The sequence below is a fragment of the Chelonia mydas genome, chromosome 2 (assembly GCF_015237465.2).
Source record: "Chelonia mydas isolate rCheMyd1 chromosome 2, rCheMyd1.pri.v2, whole genome shotgun sequence".
In the NCBI taxonomy this organism is placed as follows: Eukaryota; Metazoa; Chordata; order Testudines; family Cheloniidae; genus Chelonia; species Chelonia mydas.
Window position 1 is genome coordinate 209,265,644 of NC_057850.1, and position 21,755 is coordinate 209,287,398.

The window sequence follows — 21,755 nt, forward strand, 5'->3', positions numbered from 1 at the left end:
TGAGAATATCAAAATTCCCTGAGCAAATATGACTCTTGACTCAGTCTCATGTTAAACACCTAGTATTTAATCTATCAGAGCCAAAGACATGATAGTGGGGGGGCGGGGGAGGGGGGTTGGCATGAATATATTAGTTTGGGAATCTGCCAGAAGTGATTGTGAGGATTATTGATAAAACGTGTTAGAGTGGTGACAGATCTGTTTAATTTGAAATGGCTGGAAAAGCCACAATTTTATTAAATAAGACAGGTAAACATATCTGAATATGGGAGCAAGAATCCCTGATATCTGTGAAAGTGAAAGTGTTAGGTTTGGCAATACCAATTGCTCTTTTCTTGTACCATAAACCTGTAACATAAACCTTCCAGATCACCCTGAATCGTTAAACAAAACAGAACCCTGGCTACTTGAACACAATGTTACTTTTGCTATTGACTTAGGGTCTATCTACACTTCAAGCTGGGGTTGTGACTCCCAGCTTGAGAAGACATACCTACGCTAGTTCTAATCAAGCTAGTGCTCTAAAAATAGAGTGCAGCCATGGTGGCACAGATAGTGGATAGGTTTAGCTGCCCCAAGTACATGCCTATGGTCTCTAATAGGTAAGTGCTTGGGGGAGCTAGCCCCTCTCAGTGCTGTGGGTACACTCTATTTTTAGCTCTCTAGCTTAACCATCAGCTGGACATACCCTAAAATGGGGTCAGGGTTTCACCACATATGCACATGAGGCCTGAACTTACAGCAGAGTGACTTTCTGTATAGTAACTAACTACTAGCTGCAGGAATGGCTAATCTAGCAAGAAGTAACACAGCTCTGGATCAACCTCTATTATTTGAAATGGCGATTTGGTTGCCATATATTCCACAGGAGGGAATATGATCCTCTTTTCCCTGCTACTTTGGGATAAAGCGAGACACACACATAAGATGTCTGTGGCAGCTCTTTGGATCCCTACCACCCAAACCACCCATCACAAATGCATACCGTTAAGGCTGTGCCTTTGGAAAGCTGGAGATGTTATGTAAATTATGCCATGCTCTAATTTGCATGCTAAGTGAATATGCATGACCTCATTTATCATAATTCCCCCAGAGTCAAAACTTTCAATTCTTTGCTCCTTCTCACTGTTCAATCAATAAATTATCCATTAAACCAAACCTTTCTTCCCTCTAGTTTTCTTTCATTCATACCCCACTCCTGAACTGATCATCTGAATCTCTCTCCGGTTCCCCATATTGCTTTCCTCTCTCTCTACTCCCCTGCTCAAAATTTCTCCCTTCACCCTGATCAACCTCTGTGCTCTTACTTCTCCCCCTCATCCCTCAAAATCCCCACCCCCCACCTGGCTCCACATTACATCCACTTTGTCTGGTTCTCCGTGTCACATCCTCCCTCTCTTGAGCATAGTCTCAGACATGCTTATAGCCATTGATAGGGCAACACCCTTCATTATTCTGTCCAGGGGTGCTCTAGCCATGCCTATGCTAGACTTTGTCTCTATGGTTGAAATCCTCCCCAGGGTAGAAACCCTGCATTACAAGAGAGACCTTGCCTACAGGACACTAATTATACAGATGTTGCCTATAATATTTCTTCCTCAGCTCTGCAACTCTTCCACTTGGGAAAATGAAGCTGTTGCTTAGGAGCCCAGAAGCCAAAAGCTGGGAGTTTCTAGGGCAAACTGGGAGACTTAACAAACCTGCAGAGGTTGCTAATCCTTCTGTTAGCTGACACCACCTACCTATTTACTTAGCATCAAAGACTCATGGTACTGTATCTGTGAAGCACTCCTCCAGTCAGGACTAGAGATCTAAGAGAAGGATGTTAGAGCCAGTGTCTGGAAAGTGGGTATTAGGAAAGAAATAGGCGGGGACAGTTATAGGAGATTCCCCTTTCACTAGCCCCTGAAGGGATGTATGAAATTCCTCAATGCACAGTTGACCCCTTTTCTTGCACTGTCCTACCACAGCAGATCTGCGTGTGTTCCTCTAAATGTGTTCTTGCAAGGCTCTGTGCATGTTAAGTGAGAGATCAAAATCTCTGTTTGATTTCTTTCCAGCCTTGATTTGCTGGGAAAGCCCACAGCCTCCCCGAGTATAAAGGCATTGTTTCCCATCCCACCCTTGGCGCCGACTGCTGAAATATCCATTTAAAAATGGGATGAACAATCAGCAATACTATCAATACCTGATACCAGGCTCTGAAATGGGAAACTATAAATGATCATGAAAGACAAAGGTTTGGACTATCTCCATGTAGCAGCTTTACCATCCTGGAGCACCCTTGTTGCAACAGTCTCTTGCATACAGAACTTGGCCCTCCAGTCAGATATCTCTAAAGTCCTGCTTCTTCCTGGGCAATAATGTCCTTCAAATTCTAAATAATCTCCTCCATCAGCATGTAAAGCAAATATAGCCACCCACAAAAAGTCTTCTGTCCCTTGTGTGACTTCCCTTCAGTCCCAGACTCTCCAGCAAATAGAGGCCCAACCATAAATAACACTGGACCTCTCTCTTCCTTGCTGGGGTTGAAGTTTAAGTGTCTCTTCCTCTTTGGTCTCACTGTCCATCATTTTCTCAGGACATTGACTCACAGAGCTGCTTCCCTCAAGTCCTGCCCATTCACAGGGCGCACTGCAAGAACTAATCCTGGCTCCTGCAGCTATACCTCTTGTCTTCTCCCCTTAGCTGGTCCTTGTCCAGCCTCTCCTCCCAGGAGAGAACCTTTCTCTCCCTCTGACTACTCTGTCCCTGACTACCCTTTTTTTGAGTTCTTCCCTCAACCTGACCATGCCCCCTCCAGGTATATCAGGTGAGGTTAATAGAACTCTCAGGCTCCCTGTAATCCTTTCCAGGCCTGTGTGTGGTTTATACAACTCATCACGTGCCATAACTCAGAAAGACCTGGAAATCTTAACAATATGGACAACAAACAGCCTGGCAATCAGTTCTCTGCATCACACTCTGAGCACCAAAACAGAGACCAATCAGGAAAAGTGATATCTCTTTTATGTCGGTCACCCCTGGGCTGTTCAAATTAAATGATGCAAACTAGTCCCCCAGAGGTCCCACGGAATGATTGTGTCTGTGGAAACAATGGCCACCACTCACATGCAGCCAGTTGAAACGCCATTAAATCTTTGAATGAACTTGCCTCACACATTCATGTCATCCATGTACTGGAGTGGATTTTCAAAGAGCGGTGTTTTTTAAAAACCCTTGCTGTAGTCATGCATATAACAATCCTACAAATGGAAGGTCAGCAAGCTGAAAACGGTCTGAATCTGCTTTACAGTCATCTTCTTAGCTTTTTATTCCCCACAGACCAACTCTGGTATCTTGCACACCGTGCCTATGTATCACTCTCTAGGTATTTAGATTGTGAATACTGCGTGATATCTGTAGAAGACATGCTTTCTCTGACCTAGAGCCTGGTATCCAGAAACCAAAGTACTCAGATTGACACAAGGAGACTTCATTCCAGGCATGCAGAGATTGCTAAGTATGTGGAGAAAGGAGATCAGAAGGGGTAATACATTAGATATAGTAAATAATGTTTGCACTTACACAAAACTTTACAACTTTAATGCAATTTACAAGCATTCACTGATGAATTATACCATACTGATTCAGATAATTTTAAATAACTACATCAACAACAATCAAAAATATCTTCCTCCTACTCCCAAAACACATACAAAGAGGATCAGATCGTCAGCTGATTCAAATAAGCATAGCTCTCGAAGTCGGTGAGAGTTCGCCAGCTTACACCATCTGAAGATTTATGGCACAGCATTCACCATTAAAAAGTCAACATTTGCTAGATACCAACCACATGGTTGCACAGTTATTAGCTATCGTGAGTATAGGAGAGAACTGGTCTCTCAAATACCAGTGTGTGGTAATTGTTGGATAATGCTGCCTTTTTTAACAGCAACAGTAAACACAAGTCAAATACTGCCTTCCTGTGTCTGGTGTGTAAGTGTATGTTGGAGGTCAGGAGGGGGTGGAGGAGAGAACTTAACAAAAGGATTTTAAGAAATACAGAAAAACCTTTTAAGTGTTATTTAATGAGCAATCCCACCACTCTCTCGATTGCCTTATCTTTGCTGGCACAGCTATAAGAGTACTATCGGAGAAAAATGATCCATAAGCAGACTTTTAAACTACTTCATCAAGAAATGTACGATTGAAAGCCAGAGCTTCAGGAATGCCTTGGCTTTGATGGGAAAGTGCAGATGTGGAAATGCACACAGCTGTATATTCTCAGTGCTAAGGAATCCATTCAAAGACTTTAACCAGACTTTTGCCACAGAGAATATCTCTGAAGGGCTGCAGAATACTGTGGGACCTTATGTAGGGCTGAGAAAACCAGAAGAGTTTTGAATTCTATTTCTGATATGAGGTATAGCTGCAAACTTCCCTGAACCCAAATTATATCACAAAATGAGGACCTGTGTTTCGACAGCAGCACTTGATGTGTCAACATAAACACTGTTGCATCATAGCGCCATCCCTGTAGAGCCCTAGCAATGACGACTCAAGGAGGATGACAAGCGTGTATCATCTGTATGAGCAAGCAGCCAGCGGATTCCTTCTCACCTCATTCTTAGACCACAGAGTTCATCTTGTCCAGTTACTTTTCCACTCAACACCCTTCTCCTTCCATCCAGGCCTCAGACAGGGGCTCATAAGGCCTGATTCTCCAGCTGTGGGATACGATTAGCTCCCAGTGACTTTACTTGGAGTAAAGCATGTCCTGGGGTAGGAGAAATGGGCCTGGATGGGCATGGATTCTTATGGGGTGACTTCATGACATAATGATGTTGTCATGCAAGCAGTACCACATTGCGATGCTGAGTCTTCAGCGTTTGGATTCTGTTCAGCAGAACTGATGCACGGGCAGCATTCCACAGTCTTGGCTGTGTTCTGTTGGGCTCAGCACTAAGGTTGAGCAAAGTAAGTGAAATGTAGGTAGAAAAAAATAAATGCTTAGCTTATGATTTACCATTTAGATGTTCTACACAGAACTGCTTTGTAAAACCTTGTGTCTGTAGAAAGCAGTAAAGGTTTGAGCCAAAAGAAAGATACTTTAATAAATTTTCAGTTGTAAACATTTGTCTGCTTGTATTTTTCTATATGCAAATACAGCAAAATATTATCATTTGCCTACGTCACAACCTGTGTTTTACATAGCATAGCTCCTTTCACTGTGGCATTCATTGGGCTTGTAACTGTCACGAAATGTGGAGATGAAAGATGCAATGGTAGGGAGATGCAGCTAAAAATTCCCCTTAATATAAATTGTCATTATTCATTTTTAGAGTGTCCTGGTCATGACAGTGGTACAAAATATCACTTTCTAGTTATGTTGGTTCCATGGTAGAGAAAAGAAAGAAAAAAGTTCATGTGACTGATTCTTAGATTCATATATTTTACTGGTAGACAGGTTCATTATGACAATCTAGTGTGCCCTGCATAACACAGCCACAGAATTTCATCTAATAACTCCTACATCAAGCCAATGGTTGAACCAGAGCATATCTTTTAGGAAGACTCCAAATTACTGGATGGATAAAGATTTTATGTAATGGAGTTTCAGCCACCTACTATAGCAAGCCGTTCCAATCATCAATTATTGTCACTGTTAAAATCTGCATTTTGAGATTTTTTTCAGTCAGTCTTGTGTGGCACGAGTCTCCATTGTGGGTAGGTAAAAAAAGCATGGGAAATATATAATAGATCATACATGACAGCTAACGCATCTTCATAGAGTAGTAGCACTTTTTTCCTTATATCTTCAGAGTGCAGTGTCATGCACTTTTTTCTTTTTTCCTACGTAATATTAACAAATTTCTCATCTTTTAAAATATTGCAATTTTTAACACAGCACGTATGTCTCTTATAATTAAGAATTCATGCCTTCATCAGGTTTTGTACCACTCTTTGACTGATACAAATGTAATATAAGCAGCGGTCTTACCTGACTCCATCACGAGGTTGGCTGAGCAATCCATTTCACTAGCCAAGGTGACTTTGCCAGCAGCCTCTCTACACAGACAGGTTGTAGCTACTTACTTCTAAGGCCTGGCTCTTCCCTCCGTGTTTTGTGGCTGGAAGCATTTTGGACGCTATAAACGATTCCCCTTTACCTCAGGGTTTGCTGTTACTAATGTTACATTAAAAATTCCCTGCTATTCTCACATTCAGTACATTAAAAAACAAAAATCCCTCCCAGCACTCTATATGTGAGCAATATTGGAATCTTTCAAAGCATTCTTCCAGAGACTGATTAGACTGAAATTATGTGCACAGCTTATACATGATGATACAAACCCTACTGAATCACATTACCTGTAGTAGTGAGATGCATTTTAGACACATCATCATTACCACAAGATGAGGTGCATTATTATGACAAGAATCCCAATGAAATAATTTGTCTTGCCTTGATCTGTCCTGAGATCACTTAATGGGAAACTAAATAACCCATGATATATACTGAGGACCCTTTCATATTATGCAGCTGTAGGCGTCCATAGGAATTTATCCTTTTGTCGAGAGACTATGCTTTCCAGATCCTCAGCTTGTCTACCCATGATTTGCCTTAGTTCTCCACATCATTTTTATTTTTCTGTATTCTCTCCAGAAGCATGAAAGGGGGATGAATCCTTGCTCTCTAGTGCAAGCTCTAATGGAAAATGTTTTGCCAGTTGATTTAGTGGATTTTTGTTAGAGGCATACCAGACAGGCACACACATACTGTCAGCCCAGAAACTGACCCTGACGGGAAGGCCTGGGAACAGGTGAGAAGTAAACACTTTCTGATATAGTAGCTCCAATCCCATGATACAACCACATGCATCAGCCTAGCAAACAAATAGAGAGATTTCCCTATGTTGATCCAAATGATCAGAATCAAGTAATAGAAGAAGCTGGATAAAATCCCCCTGGGATCCTTCATTAACATCATTAAACAGACAAATAAGGAAGTTTAATGACAATGGTTCCTTTGCAGTCTACTATATTCTCACTGTTTGACAAGCTGGAACACAGACCTTTCATCAGACAAAGCCACGATGTAGGATGTTGTTCAGCTGTTTGGTTTTGTTTTAAAACTGTGTATAATGCTATTGAATGGTGCCTGATTGAGAGCTTGGAGACCAGAGATTTCTGTTTAGCCGCACTAAGGGTACAGCACAAACAGCAGCCACACAAGCGTCTTCATGCTGTCATACGCCTTAATGTTCCTTAACCCTATCGTGGAGGGAGAACTTCTAGCAGCAGAGAGGATAGGTTTGCCTCCTGGTCAGTTGTTGGCCTTTCTGTTGACGTTGTTAACAAGGATGCCAACAGTAGTGGTGGCAGTATTCCGATTTAGAGACATATTCTCTAGAACTAGACTGAGACCACCAACCTAATTCACATCAGCCACTGAACAGCCATCAGATGGTAGAACTTCTTGGTCACTAGGCACCTAGTCTTAGAGGTGAAAAGGTCTATCCCATTATTAATCCCCTGAATCATCCAGTCCCTTCATCTAACATTTTCTTAGTGTCACCAGAAACAGGCAAAACAGTAGCAACCCTTCTCTCAAGAATAACAGCATGATGTCATTACTGACAGCTAAGTTTAGCAAAATACACAGTGTGTTTGCTGCTTAGGAACACTGAAGCCCTTCCTCCTCTGCAGAATGAGTGGCTAAAAACTAAGAGCTGTTGGAGCAGTTGAAAAGAAAACAAAAAGCCAACTAGCTTTCAGATGATTTCCTCTGAAGATGCCGAGTGTTATGGAATTAATTGTGGTGTTCAGACTCCAGCCAAACCCACACAGTTGCCTGGCTGGGGGAATCAGAGAGTGGTTTTTTTTTCCACACCTAAAATCAGATTGTGCCTAGATGCATAAGAACGGCCATACTGGGTCAGACTAATGGTCCATCTAGCCCAGTATCCTGTCTTCCAACAGTGGCCACTGCCAGTTGTTAACATAGAATCATAGACTATCAGGGTTAGAAGGGACCTCAGGACGTCATCTAGTCTAGCCCCCTGCTCAAAGCAGGGCCAATCCCCAAATATTTTTTGCCCCAGATCCCTAAATGGCCCTTTCAAGGACTGAACTCACAACCCCGGGTTTAGCAGGCCAATGCTCAAACCACTGAGCTAGCCCTCCCCGCAGTGCTTCAGGGGGAATGAACAGAACAGGAAATCATCAAGTGATCAATCCCCTGTCACCCATTCACAACTTCTAGCAAACAGAGTTTACAGACATTCAGAGCATGATATGCCCAGGAGTACCATTGAGATCAGGGAGGAATTCTGCCTCACTAAAGCAGAATTCCTCCTGGGGTTCTCCCTAAGGCAGTGGAGCTCCCTACAGTCCCCGGTACATGGCTTGCCTAACAGATATGGCTGATCTCATAAAAAAAGCATGATGGGGCCATTGAGAAAGCCAGGAGAGAGACAAAGAGGCCACAAGAAAATAAAAATAAAATATTTTCTATTCCCTGCTCTAAGGTTATCTCATCTTGGTCTCTAGTTTAATCATCTTTTCTTCATTGCACTGTTGCAGTGGTGCTGAATACTGGTGAGACAATGCAATTATCCTGAGAACAACTTCTGAATGGCTCTAAGGGGATCAAATTCTTCTGTCCAAACGTATCACTGGGTGCTGCACTAGGCTTTGTTTTAGTTACACAACAGAGCAAATGGCATTTACTAAATCATCCCTGTGTATCTGACAAAGCCTGTAGACATTCCTCTCATGCCTGAAAATGTGAGGATTACCATAATGAGAACAACTTTCTCTCTTATTTTTATGTAGCAAAAGCTCTTCACCCTGTGATCCTTTTAGGTTCTCACCTGTTTTATATCATCTGAGCTTTATGATGTTACCCAGCACACTTTGTTCTTAATCTGGAGATAACACTGTTACTAGAATGCTATTTTATCAACATTATATAATATAACTAAATCTATTATGTGCCTATTAAGGGGAAATAGAAGGTTGAAGGTGAACTACAAACCAGATCATGAGTACTCCAAGTCTTTGTGAAGTTACGCTGGTGTAAATCAGGGAAACACAAGGCCCAAAATATCATCTTCTGGAAAGTGTAACAATCTCTTCATCTGATGTAAATTGGCATAGCTTCTCTGGCCCATTCTATCAATACATCATCCACAATTAAACCATTCCAATAGCAGAATCAGGCCACCAATGGTAGATACTGTATGCAACATGAAAATCTGCCACAGTACTTCCCATGCAAGACTACTGGCAGTTTTTTCCTCCTTATGCAGTGGCTTGTATAGCATCCCAGAATTCAGTCCAAACTACTATGTGCCTACAGTGTATGGCCTAAAGAGTGATTGGGGAGGAAATTGCTTACAGTATTGGTCCCAGGATATGAGAGAGACAATGTAGGTGAGATAATATCTTTTATTGGACCAACTTCTGTTGGTGGAAGGTAAAAGCTTTTGAGCTACACAGAGCTCTTCTTCAGGTCTGGGGAAGGAAGCAGAGTATCTGAGCTAAACACAAGTGAGACAGATTGTTAAGCAGAAGAAGTAACTATGCTAAAGGCAGTCACTTGAAATGAAGCGGGCAATAGGGGGTTAGATTATTATGCATAAAGAGTTTGAACTGGGCAGTTAAGAGTAGCTGACAGTGTGGTGTCTTACAAATTACATTATGAGCCATAAAACCAGTGTCCCCATTAAGTCTATGGATTTGGTGTCTAGCAGCGTTAGGTATTTAAGATCCCTGGCTCGCCTTTTGAAGGTGTGCAGGTTTCCCTTGAGGATAAATATTGAAACTTCAAACCCTTTATGCATAATATTCTAACCCCCAGTTGCCCACTTAATTTCAAGTGACCACCTCCAACATGTGTTACTCCCTCTGCTGAACAATCTGCCCCAACTTGTGTTTAGCTCAGACACTCTGCGTCCTTCCCTAGACCCGAAGAAGAGCTCAGCATAGCTCTAACACTTGTACCTTACACCATAGGTACCGACTCCGTGGGTGCTCCGGGGCTGGAGCACCCATGGAGAAAAATTGGTGGGTGCTCTGCACCCATGGGCAGCTCCCTGCCCCCCGCCCCAGCTCTCCTCCACCTCCTCTGTGAGCGCGCCGCATGCCCACTTTTTCCCCCTAGCTCCCAGCACTTGTGCTGCAAAACAGCTGTTTTACGCGGCAAGCGTGGGAGGGAGGGGGAACGCGGTGTGCTCACAGAGGAGGTGGGGCCAGGGCGGGGATTTGGGGAAGGGGTCCAATAGGGGCAGGGAGGTGGAGGAGTTGGGGTGCGGACTTAGGGGAAGGGATGCAAGCTCTCACCGGCGCCAAGGAAAGGTGGCGCCTATGCCTTACACCAACAGAAGTCAGTCCAATGAAAGATATTACCTCACCTACCTTGTGCCTCTCATAAACCATTGCCACATTCAAAAGTATTAGGCCAGTTTCACCCCTGTTTTAGTGCAACTGAGATCTGTGATGTGCATTTATCAATTATGGCACAAATTGATCTTCCAAGAAATATCTTGAAAGATACATTGAAATCATGGTGAACCATTTTATGATATGGTCTCTACCTAAATAAGTCAACAGAGTAGCAGAAATGTACCATAGCTCTCCCATAAGGGGGCTATTGATTTAGTTTTTTTCCAGTTTCATGAGATTTTGTTTTAAACAAGGAAACATGTAAGGAGAAATCTGCTCTCTAGTGCCCAGCCCAAGCAACCGGGCTGAGTACTGGAGAGCTCTGTGCAAGGTAGGAATCCAGCGTCACAAAAGTGAGAAGGAATTACTTCACAGAGTTCCACTACCGAAGCACCATTCTCAATATGGGGGAAGCAAGGAGAGATAGCATTGACTTCTCCAGCCCCTTCCCAAGACCTTTCCTGACTGACCTTTACCCATCAACAAAAAGAGTTTTTCTTGAAGCATGAGCCATTAACGAGAAGGAAAAATCCCCAAAAGATTTCAAACCACATTAAAATGACAGACAGACATGGTGGATGAGGTAATATCTTTTATTGGATCAACTTCTGTTGGTGAGAGAGACAAGCTTTCGAGTTTTCACAGAAACCGCCGGTCTGGGAAATGTACTCAGGGTGTCACAGGCCTGGTCTATACTATCATGTTAGATTAGTGCAAGGCAGCTTACCTAGTTGTGCATGTGTCGACACTTAAATGTGTCTCCTAGCAATGTAGGCGCCCATTGTGCCACCGTGGTAACACAACCTTCCTGAGCAGCACACATTCAGGGTTGATGTACGTAGGTCAACACAGTGCAAGTGTAGACACTGCGTTAGTTATGTTGACTCTAACAGTGCTCCATCAGGTGTCCCACAATGCCCCACACCGACTGCTCTGGTCACCATTGTGAGATCCACTGCCCAGGGCTCACAAAGACTGGAATCCCCCTCCCCAGTAAAGCCTCATGAATTTTTGAAATTGCTTTTCCGGATTGCTCATCTTGCACATCTAGCAATTCTCCATTGCTGTGTGCAGCTGGCCAGCTGACCATGTCAGCTACATGCTCAAGATCAGGGGTCGGCAACCTTTGGCACATGACCCATCCAGGGCTGGATTAACTCTCCTGTGGGCCCAAGGCTATTAGATTTTATGGGGCCCCTGTATACAAGTTTTTTTCCTAATTTAAAACAAAATGATCACAATTTTGGCATCGAGGCTATAACGCTATACTAATGCTATACTAAACTTGCCTTTTAATTAACATTAAAGCCATTCTCTGGTTACATTTCAGTCTTAAAACATGTGGAATACAGTTAATTCAAAATAGCCTACTTCTTACCTTAGAACAGCTGTTACATTAGTTTCTTTCTGGGGGGGTGCAGGAGTTTGGATGCAGGAGGGGGCTCCAGGCTAGGGCAGAGTGTTGGGGTGCAGGAGAGGGTGAGGGGTGAGGGCTCTGGGAGGGAGTTTGGTTCAGGAGGGCATTCTGACTTGGGTTGGGGGTTGGGGTGCACAAGGGAGTGTGGCCTGTGGGAGGGGGTTTGGGTGCAGGAGGGGGTTCTGACCTGAGGCAGGGGGTTGGGGTGCAGGAGAGGGTGCAAGGTGCAGGCTCCCGCCAGGAGGCGCTTACCACAGGCAGCTCCTGGCCGGCGGCGCAGCAGGGCTCAGGCAGGGTGCCTGCCTGCCTGCCATAGCCCCACGCCGCTCCCGGACGTGGTCGGCTGTTGGCACGTCTCTGTGTGCCCCTGGGGAAAGGGGAACAGCGTGTCTCCGTGCGCTGGGTGTGCTCGCAAGCGCCGCCCCCACTGCTCCCATTGGCCGGGAACCAGCCAATGGGAGCTGCGGGGATGGTACTGGGGATGGGGGCGGTGCGCGGAGCCACAGAGACATGCCAGCAGCCAGCTTCTTATGGGAGTGGCATGGGGCTATGGCATGCAGGCAGTCTTCCTGAGCCCTGCTGCGCCGCTGAACTTTTAGCGGCCCGGAGATCGTGATCAACTGGCAGAGGCACCAGGATCGACCAGTTGGTGACTGCTGAATTGTATATAATTATGGATTTATTTTGGACGGGTTCCCCTTCGCCGAGGCCCTGGGCTGCAGCCCCTAAAGCCCCTGCATTAATTCTGCCCTTGGCCCAGCAGGGTAATCTGCGGGCAGGCCACGAGACATTTTGTTTACGTTGATCGTCCACAGGCACGGCCCCCGCACAGCTCCCAGTGGCCACAGTTCACCATTCCCGGCCAATGGGAGCTGTGGGAAGTGGCGCGGGCTGCAGGGACGTGCTGGCCGCAGCTCCCATTGGCCAGGAACGGCAAACTGTGGCCACTGGGAGCTATGGGGGGCTCTGCCTGTGGACGTAAACAAAATGTCTCGTGGCCTGCCAGCGGATTACTCTGATGGGCCATGTGCCAAAGATTGCCAACCCCTGCTCTAGATGCTCTTCTGCCTGGAAAAGACAAGAGATATTGGACTTCCTGGAGCTGTGGGGAGAAGGCAGAGCTTCAAACCAGCTACAGAAACATTGACATCTACGAGCAGATTGCTCAGGGGAATGCAGGAGAAGGGGTACAACAGAGACCAGCAGCCACACTGCATGAAAGCTGCCAAGGAGCTGTGGCACACATTCTAGAGGGCCTGCTGAAGTGATAGTTGAATCAATCATTCCTTGGTGCTGTCAAGGTGGCTGGTGTATGGCAAGGGCTAGGCTGGGTCACCCAGGATCACTATTGGCATTTCAACATTCCCAATGGTAATCCACCGGTCAGGAAAGGAAGTCCCCTCTTGTAACTTTCTGAACAGTCCTGTGTTCTTAGAGATGCTAGTGTCATGCTCCTTCCCCCCCACAGAGAACATGAAACAATGGGTGTTACCATACACACTGTAAAGAGAGTGATCAGGTAAGGGGAGCTATTACCAGCAGGAGAGAAAAAAAAACCTTTTGTAGTGATAATCAAGGTGGGTCATTTCCAGCAGTTGACAAGAACGTGTGAGGAACAGTAGGGGGGAAAAACAAACATTGAAAATAATGACACAAAGTAAAACTATTTCCCTATGTTTATTTCCCCCCCCTACTGTTCCTCACATGTTCTTTTCAACTGCTGGAAATGGCCTATCTTGATTATCACTACAAAAGGTTTTTTTTTTTCTCTTCTGCTGGTAATAGCTCACCTTACCCGATCACTCTCGTTACGGTGTGTATGGTAACACCCATTGTTTCATGTTCTCTGTGTATATAAAGTCTCTCTATTGTATTTTCCACTGCATGCATCTGATGAAGTGAGCTGTAGCTCACGAAAGCTTATGCTCAAATAAATTTGTTAGTCTCTAAGGTGCCACAAATACTCCTTTTCTTTTTGTGGATACAGACTAACACGGCTGCTACTCTAAAGCATGCAGATAATTAGGGGGAAATTTTCATTCTTTGGAAACAATATTTCTCTGTAACATCCTGTGCCACATAGCACTGACAGGTCATAAATGCACTTGTCACCAAAACCATGTTCTTTTAAGTTTACTCAAGCTTTTGCCACTCTTCTTGTATCTCTCAGTCTTTGTGTAATGTGTCAAGACAGCCAGATTTCCCACTCTGTATCCTCTTATTGTCAGCTTCCTTGTCTTAAGAAGCTTGTGGTCTTTATGGAACACAGGTGCCCATCACATGTTTATGCTCACTTTTTTATTATTACTGTGGCAGATGTGCAATTCCCACTCCAGTGCGCAAGTCAATAATTAATGAACAGAGCCAATAACACAGACCTAGCCCAGGAGCTCCAGTGACATCAGCCCTGTAGGAAATGAATCAGCATGGTTTGTTTACAGAATCTCAGTAACAACCTCCTTGCAGTACCTAAAATATCAAAGAATGAAGGCAGCAGGGAACCTTCATTGATGTATATAAAAAACACACAAGGCAAAAGCTTTACTTTTAATGTCTCATAGCATCAATAATTCTTGCAGGCTGAATAATTTCAGTGAAATTTGCTTTTTAGTTCAGCTCTGAGATTTGGAGGAAGGTGAAGTATTAATAACTTATGGTTCACGTCCAACAGTGATAAAGTAGGGCAACTCGCCTCCTCCCTCCTTTGCACCTGCACCCCTTTGAAATTTTATTCTCAGAAGCACAGAGTCCCTGTTGCTGCTACACCAGCACACACACAAGCTGAGATCATGGCCAGTCTTTAAAGCCACAATGCCATTTAACATACTTTATCCGCTGGCAGCACAAGAATGAAAAATACATTTTCCTAACTTCAAGATTTTAAACGGTAGGAATCAACTGAGCTATAAGTCTCAGAGCTCCAGCTAATCATTGTCCTTGGAAGAATCCTCATTACAGCATACCTGAGAAAGGTGTCGGAAACCTATGATAAATGTGTGCTTTGGCTATAAATCTAATCTGGTGCAGCAATGTAGGTTATCCTATTCACTGGCGAAAGAAACAGAATGAAGTTACAGAAAGTACAGAGAAGTAGCAAGAATTCCGATACAATATAGATTCCTCAGTACTGCAAATTCCTTTAATTTAAAACATTTTTCTTTAAATAACAACATTGAGACTCTTTGATGCTAGAAACAATCCAAAATGATCAAAACTATGGACAGGCAAGCTCAACTGCAAATGGATGAAGTCTGTTCAAAAGACTGTCACATCTTTTTGCCCAGCATTGTTCTCTGAAAGGTCACATAACAAGCGGGGCTTCTCGCCAGGCCTCAATTGTGAAATGTATTTGAAAGTGACATATCTGAGCCTAGTGCCACTGATAGTCACTTTGCTGAAATGTGATATCATTATTGCTAGTCATATTGCTGAGCCTTTTATGGATCTTTTATATCCTTCAGACCAAATAATAGGGTCTTTGGGAGTGGGAATCTTTTGTGTAGATAACATTGTTACTATTAATAATAGATCCTTTTCCTTGGGCAAATACAAAAGTGACCAGATTTCAGAAAGTATGGCTATAAATTGGAGAGGTAATGCTCAGATTGCAGGCCAGTTTAAAATAAGAACAGTTTAATTTCTGGCTATCCCAGAGAATAGTTTGGTGGTTTCATTTGGAACTGGGAGCTAAGATCTGAGACCTCTGTTTCTAGCTCTGCCACATTCTTCCTCTCTGACCTTGGATGAGTTACTTCAGGCCCAGTTTTCAGCCTGGCCTCTATTTTTGCACCTGAGGTTTAGCCATCATACCCAAAACTATGAATACAAACAGGTACTTAAATAGCCACGTGATCTAATCTGTCCCGAGAATTATTTGTACCACAATCTACAGGTAGTGGAAAAGAAACCCCAGTTTCTAGAAGTCTGGCCTCTTGTTTCTCTGTGCCTCAATTTCCTTATCTGTAAGATGGATATAAAAGTACATGCCTATTTCTATAGGATGCTCAGAGGCTGAATTTGTTAATGGCTGGTAAAAGAATTTGAGCTCCTGGAATGGAAGGTGCCATAGAAGTGAGGATTTTTTCCCCTAATTTGTTTTAAGAAGACAGAAAAATATGAGGCAAGGGATCTTTGTGTGATTGCATTTTAAACAATGCAAAATGAGCTATGTAATGAATGTTGAAGGGAAAATGTAAGTGTTCCAGTGACTGTAGAATAACGTATTTAGAAGCATGATAATGCACACACAAAAATGTGACCTCTGTTATAGAAATTCTTATTTACAGCTTGCTTCAGAAGACGAAAAATTATTTTCATTACCCCCATTAGCAGCTTCACAGAATGAAAAGCAAGCCCAAAAGCTTTTAATGTTTATATTGAGTAATGTGTGTTATCTGAGATTCAGAGCTGCAAGGGAGAGAGATATTTTGTGACACTGGACCAAACCAAACATTCAAATGCTTTTTTCCTCCTCTTAGAAAATTGACCATTAACTTCAGTTTCTGGTTTTCCATCAGATTGTTCAGACTGATTTTTCCAAGCTCTTTTAAACAAATCTAATCTAAATATAAAGTTATATTTGCACTCTTGTGAAGAAAACCCCTAATAGAAAACAATTAATAAAGTTTTGCTTAATATTTATGATACAAGATACTGTGAAAAATATAATTCCATTTTCAAATAACTGACTCTTACACACCTACCTTTACTGTGATGTAATTACCCCCCCCCCTCCCCCCCGTCCCTTTGCACATTAGAAGACTTGTACACTGCTTACAAAGTATTCAAGGAAGAGAGGAACATAGCTGTGGCTAATCTCCTGGAATTGGTTTGCTCTTGGACATTTCAAGTGGATAGAGGAACTCTTTCTTTTGAGCATATACAGATGGACACAAAACAGAGCATAACCCAGACTATACCCTAGGTACAACGTCATCAGAAACCATGATACCCACCTTTTTGCAAGAGCTGTGTATAAATAATATTCTCGGTAAAGCTGCTAACCGTTTACAATTTTACTGTAGACAGAGCCTTATTCTCCCATCTATTCAGACCAAACTACCCTCAAAAGTGCAAGTATTATGCAGGGATAATGAAAGGTATAGAAATATTAATAATTCAAAGTTTAGTGCAAGGATCATGCTTAGTTAAGAGTAATTTTGCATGTTCCATGTAGGATCCAGAGAAAATGAATCTCAGATCGTGAACTACTCTATTTGGCTCCCAAACAGAGGTGATGCATGCAGGAGGGTGGCACCCTCTGAGATTTCTGCCAGGGTTTGCTGGCCACGCTCAGCCACATGGTGCCCCCTCCCTGTGCGGCAGCTGCCAGAGCCATGGAGCTGCGAGCTGCACCCCACGGGGAGAGGCAGGAGAAGCAGCTGGAAGCTGCAGGAAGGGGCTGCTGCTTTCCAGGAGGGGAGACTGAGGCTAAGGCTAAGAAGTGGGTTTGCCTGGGGCGGGGGGGGAGTGGGAGGGTGTGTATGTGTGTGTCTGGAGTTGTTCCGGAAGCAGCTTAACCTTTAAATTATGTCTCCCCACTATCAGCAGGTATGGATCATCTCTGCTCCCAAGACACATTTTCAAATGGAATAGTTACCTGCAACAGTGTTGGAAGCTAAGGGCCTGCCTAGATCTTCTTGTCTAAAGGCTAAAATCACAGTCAGATAACAGATTTCCATAGAGACTCTAACTAATTCCTTGTCTTTCTTTTACGTTGAATGGGCCTGATCCAATTCCAGTTAAAGTCAATGGGAGCATTTTTGTTGATGTGAGCATTCATTTGGGCCCAAAATTTTCAACTGTGGTTCCACTGCAAGTGTATTTCACTCTGTCTTATTGACCACATTGTTATTAAGTTCTTCCTACTACAATATTTATGTATATTTTCGCTTTCATAGTTTAGGGCATTACTTCTTCTAGCCTAGGCATGGATTATTGACACTAATTCACTCCTTAATTCTGTGCATGTGTTTATAGACAGTAGTGTCTTTAAGCCTTTGCTAGACTGCACAAATTATGTTGATTTAGCTTTTTATGGGTTGATTTTCTTAATTGGTATTATTTTGGTTACCCTCTGGATCCTGCTCTATTGAGAAAGGTCTAATACAGAGCTATGAACAGATGCAGTAGTGCGTATATAGGCTTACCAGTGTTACAGAGAGAGAACTAATTGCCTCCCCAGTTCTAGTGGGTAACATAGATGCCTCATATTTCATGGATGTCTCCAGTATATGATTTATTCTGCCCTACGGTCAAGATTTTACTTTTTCTGTTACACTCTTTCATTACTGTTTCATTATGTACACATAATATGCATGGGATTCTCTCTCTCCCCCAAGTGACCTATCCTTCTGTCAATTCTGATTGAGTGTTGGGCTATTGATTTCTGTACATCTCTAACTTTTATCAGTTCTGCTATACTGGAACATGGACTTGCATCATTTTTGGCCTTCCCTCCTAGTAACATCTCCTCTGTACATTTAATCAATCAGTCTACTGTGCACTCCTGCCTACAGCTGATCTCTAAAATATTAACACTAAACCCTGTGGAGCCTCAGTCTATATCTCTCTCACTATTACTATTAATAACAGATTCTTGGTTCTTTTTTTTTTTTTTTTTTTTAGTTAAGTGAGAGCAGTATTCCTAACTAAAGAACACTGTCCCAAGTTTTCTGTGACATTCCCATGATTGAACCATGTTGAATACTGTGACAGGTCCGGCACCGCAGCGCCCCTTTGTGGCAGGGGTGGAAGGGGTGCCACTCATACGTTCCCACCCCATCGTGTAAGGGCGTTCCAATGTGGCCGAATGGCCGGTTTCCCTGTGCTCGCCTGTGCTTATTTGGGGGTAGCGGGACCTAACGGCTTGAGTCCATGGGTCACCCTGAGTATCGGGCTGTGTGGCCCGAAGGCCAGGATCCACATAAATCGCTCCCTGCGTTGGAGCAGTGCGGGGTCTATACAGTGTATCCCACTGCGGGAGGGGGACCCAGGCCCGCCCTCTCTACTGGGTCCTGACCCAGGGCTCTCCTATTGGTGAGGTTTCCCCTTGTGCTTAGCTTGGTGGGGATCTGCCCGCAACACACCGAGTGTCAGTGCAGCTTTAACGCTGCTTGTCTCTAAAATACCCTAAGGTCACTTCCTACCCTCAATGTCGTCTTCTCCACTCCAGGGGGGGTGGTCCTCCATTCCGTCCCCTCCTGCCGAGACCTCCGTCTTGGACGTCGGGTACTTCCCGGCTTGGCTGGCCCCTGGATCCGGAGCTTTGGCTGTCCCTCCTCCAGAGCTGGCGGTGTGCCTCCTTCTCCTCCTGTGGTCAGCCCAGACTGAGCACCTTTGCAGGCTTTTATACTTATTCTCCAGTTGGAGCATGCCCAGCAGGGCTTCCGGGGTGGGGCTTCCTCTGCCAGGAAGGAAGGGTTAACCCTTGCGATACCAGTGCGGGGCCACTCTGCCCTGTCACAAATACCTATTCAAAGTCTAGATACATTATCCACTAGGGCTAGAAAGCCAGTTTGATTAAAATGAGAACCTCTCACCGCCCTACCTATCCAAAAACTCCCCAGTTTGCCCATTTTTATAAACCCCAAACTATGAGCTTTTGAAACCCTCTGATTTAAATTTCCTGATGCAATCCTGGCCCCATTGACATTACTGGTGCAACTCCCATTGACTTCAACTGGAGCGGGGTTTCACTTTCCACCTCTGGTTTGAATCTAGCTGGAAAATCTTGCAGAACTGCTCCGCACTGGTGGACCCCACCACTGAAGCCAGTGGGAATCTGGACAGGTGCAGGAGTCCACCTCCAAGGCGCACATTGCAGGATGGGGTCAAAAAGTGGAAAATGGCGAGGTAAATGCCTGTTCCTCTAACCATCTACCTACATCAGAGAGGAAGTTCAACCATTATCCCTCTCCCAAAAAGATGCCTCAGACGCTCCCCCTCCTCATGACCCCTCAACTCCAGTTGGCCAGGCCTCTCCGCTGTGCACTGTAGTGATTTCTTGAAGTTAGGAAGGAGAGATTGTGATGCTTCCCAAGATTGTGTGGCATGTCATCACTACCTGCCCTTAGTGGGAGGAAGTCTTGGTATGTGCCTGCTGTGGACCAGTTCCTGAACCCCTCAGCTTTTGGCAATAGAGGCACTGTCTTCCAGGCCCCCCCTGTACAGGTTAATGATAGGTACACCAACCCTGGAGACCTCTGAGCATTCTCAGCAGTGTCCAGGAACTTATCCACCGAACACTCACAGAATTACCAGGCCTGCTGTTCCCAAAGGAACAGTACACAGCACATTAGTAGTTATCCCTTAGACACAGCTCTGCTGAACATACAGCACTTCGATATATTTATAGTAGGACTGTCAAGCGATTAAAAAAATTAATTGCGACTAATCATGCGATTAAAAAAATTAATTGCGATTAATCGTGCTGTTAAACAATAAAAGAATACCACTTATTTAAATATTTTTGGATGTTTTCTACATTTTCAAATATATTGATTTCAATTAGAACACATAATACAGTGTAGAGTGCTCACTTTTTATTTATTTTTTATTACAAGTATTTGCACTGTAAAACAAAACAAATAGTATTTTTCAATTCACCTAATACAAGTACTATAGTGCAATCTCTTTATCATGAAAGTTGAACTTACAAATGTAGAATTATGTACAAAAAAAACGTGTTCAAAAATAAAACAATGTAAAACTTTAGAGCCTACAAGTCCAATCAGTCCTACTTTTTGTTCAGCCAGTCACTCAGACAAACAAGTTTATTTACATTTGCAGAAGATAATGCTGCCTGCTTCTTGTTTACAATGTCACCTGAAAGTGAGAACAGGCGTTTTCTTGGCACTGTTGTAGCTGGTGTCACAAAATATTTACATGCCAGATGCGCTAAAGATTCATATGTCCCTTGATGCTTCAACCACCATTCCAGAGGACATGCGTCCAAGCTGATGACTGGTTCTGCTCGATATCGATCCAAAGCACTGCGGACTGATGCTTGTTCATTTTCATCATATAAGTCAGATGCCACCAGCAGAAGGTTGATTTTCTTTTTTGGTGGTTTGGGTTCTGTAGTTTCCGCATCAGAGTGCTGCTCTTTTAAGACTTCTGAAAGCATGCTCCACACCTTGTCCCTCTCAGATTTAGGAAGGCACTTCAGATTCTTAAATCTTGGGTCAAGTGCTGTAGCTATCTTTAGAAATTTCACATTGGTATCTTCTTTGAATTTTGTCAATTTTGCAGTGAAAGAGTTCTTAAAATGAACAACATGTGCTGGGTCATCCTCTGAGACTGTTATAACATGAAATATATGGCAGAATGTGGGTAAAACAGAGTAGGAGACCCACAATTCTCCCCCAAGGAGTTCAGTCAGAAATTTAATAAACACATTATTATTTTAAAGAGCGTCATCAGCATGGAAGCCTGTCTTCTGGAACGATGGCCAAAGCATGAAGTGGCATAGGAATCTTTAGCACATCTGGCACATAAATATCTTGCAACGCAGCTACAGCATTGCCATGCAAACACCTGTTCTCACTTCTGGTGACATTGTAATTAAGAAGCGGGCACCATTATCTCCCGTAAATGTAAACAAACTTGTTTCTCTTAGCGACTGACTGAACAAGAAGTAGGACTGAGTGGATTTGTAGGCTCTAAAGTTTTACACTGGACTCAAAAACAAAACAGTTATGTAACAAAAACCCTACATTTGTAAGTTGCACTTTCATGATTAAGAGATTGCACTACAGTACTTGTATGAGGTGAATTGAAAAATACTATTTCTTTTATCATTTTTACAGTGCAAATATTTTTAATAAAAATATAAAGTGAGCACTGTACACTTTGTATTCTGTGTTGTAATTGAAATTGATATATATTTGAAAATGTAGAAAAGCAT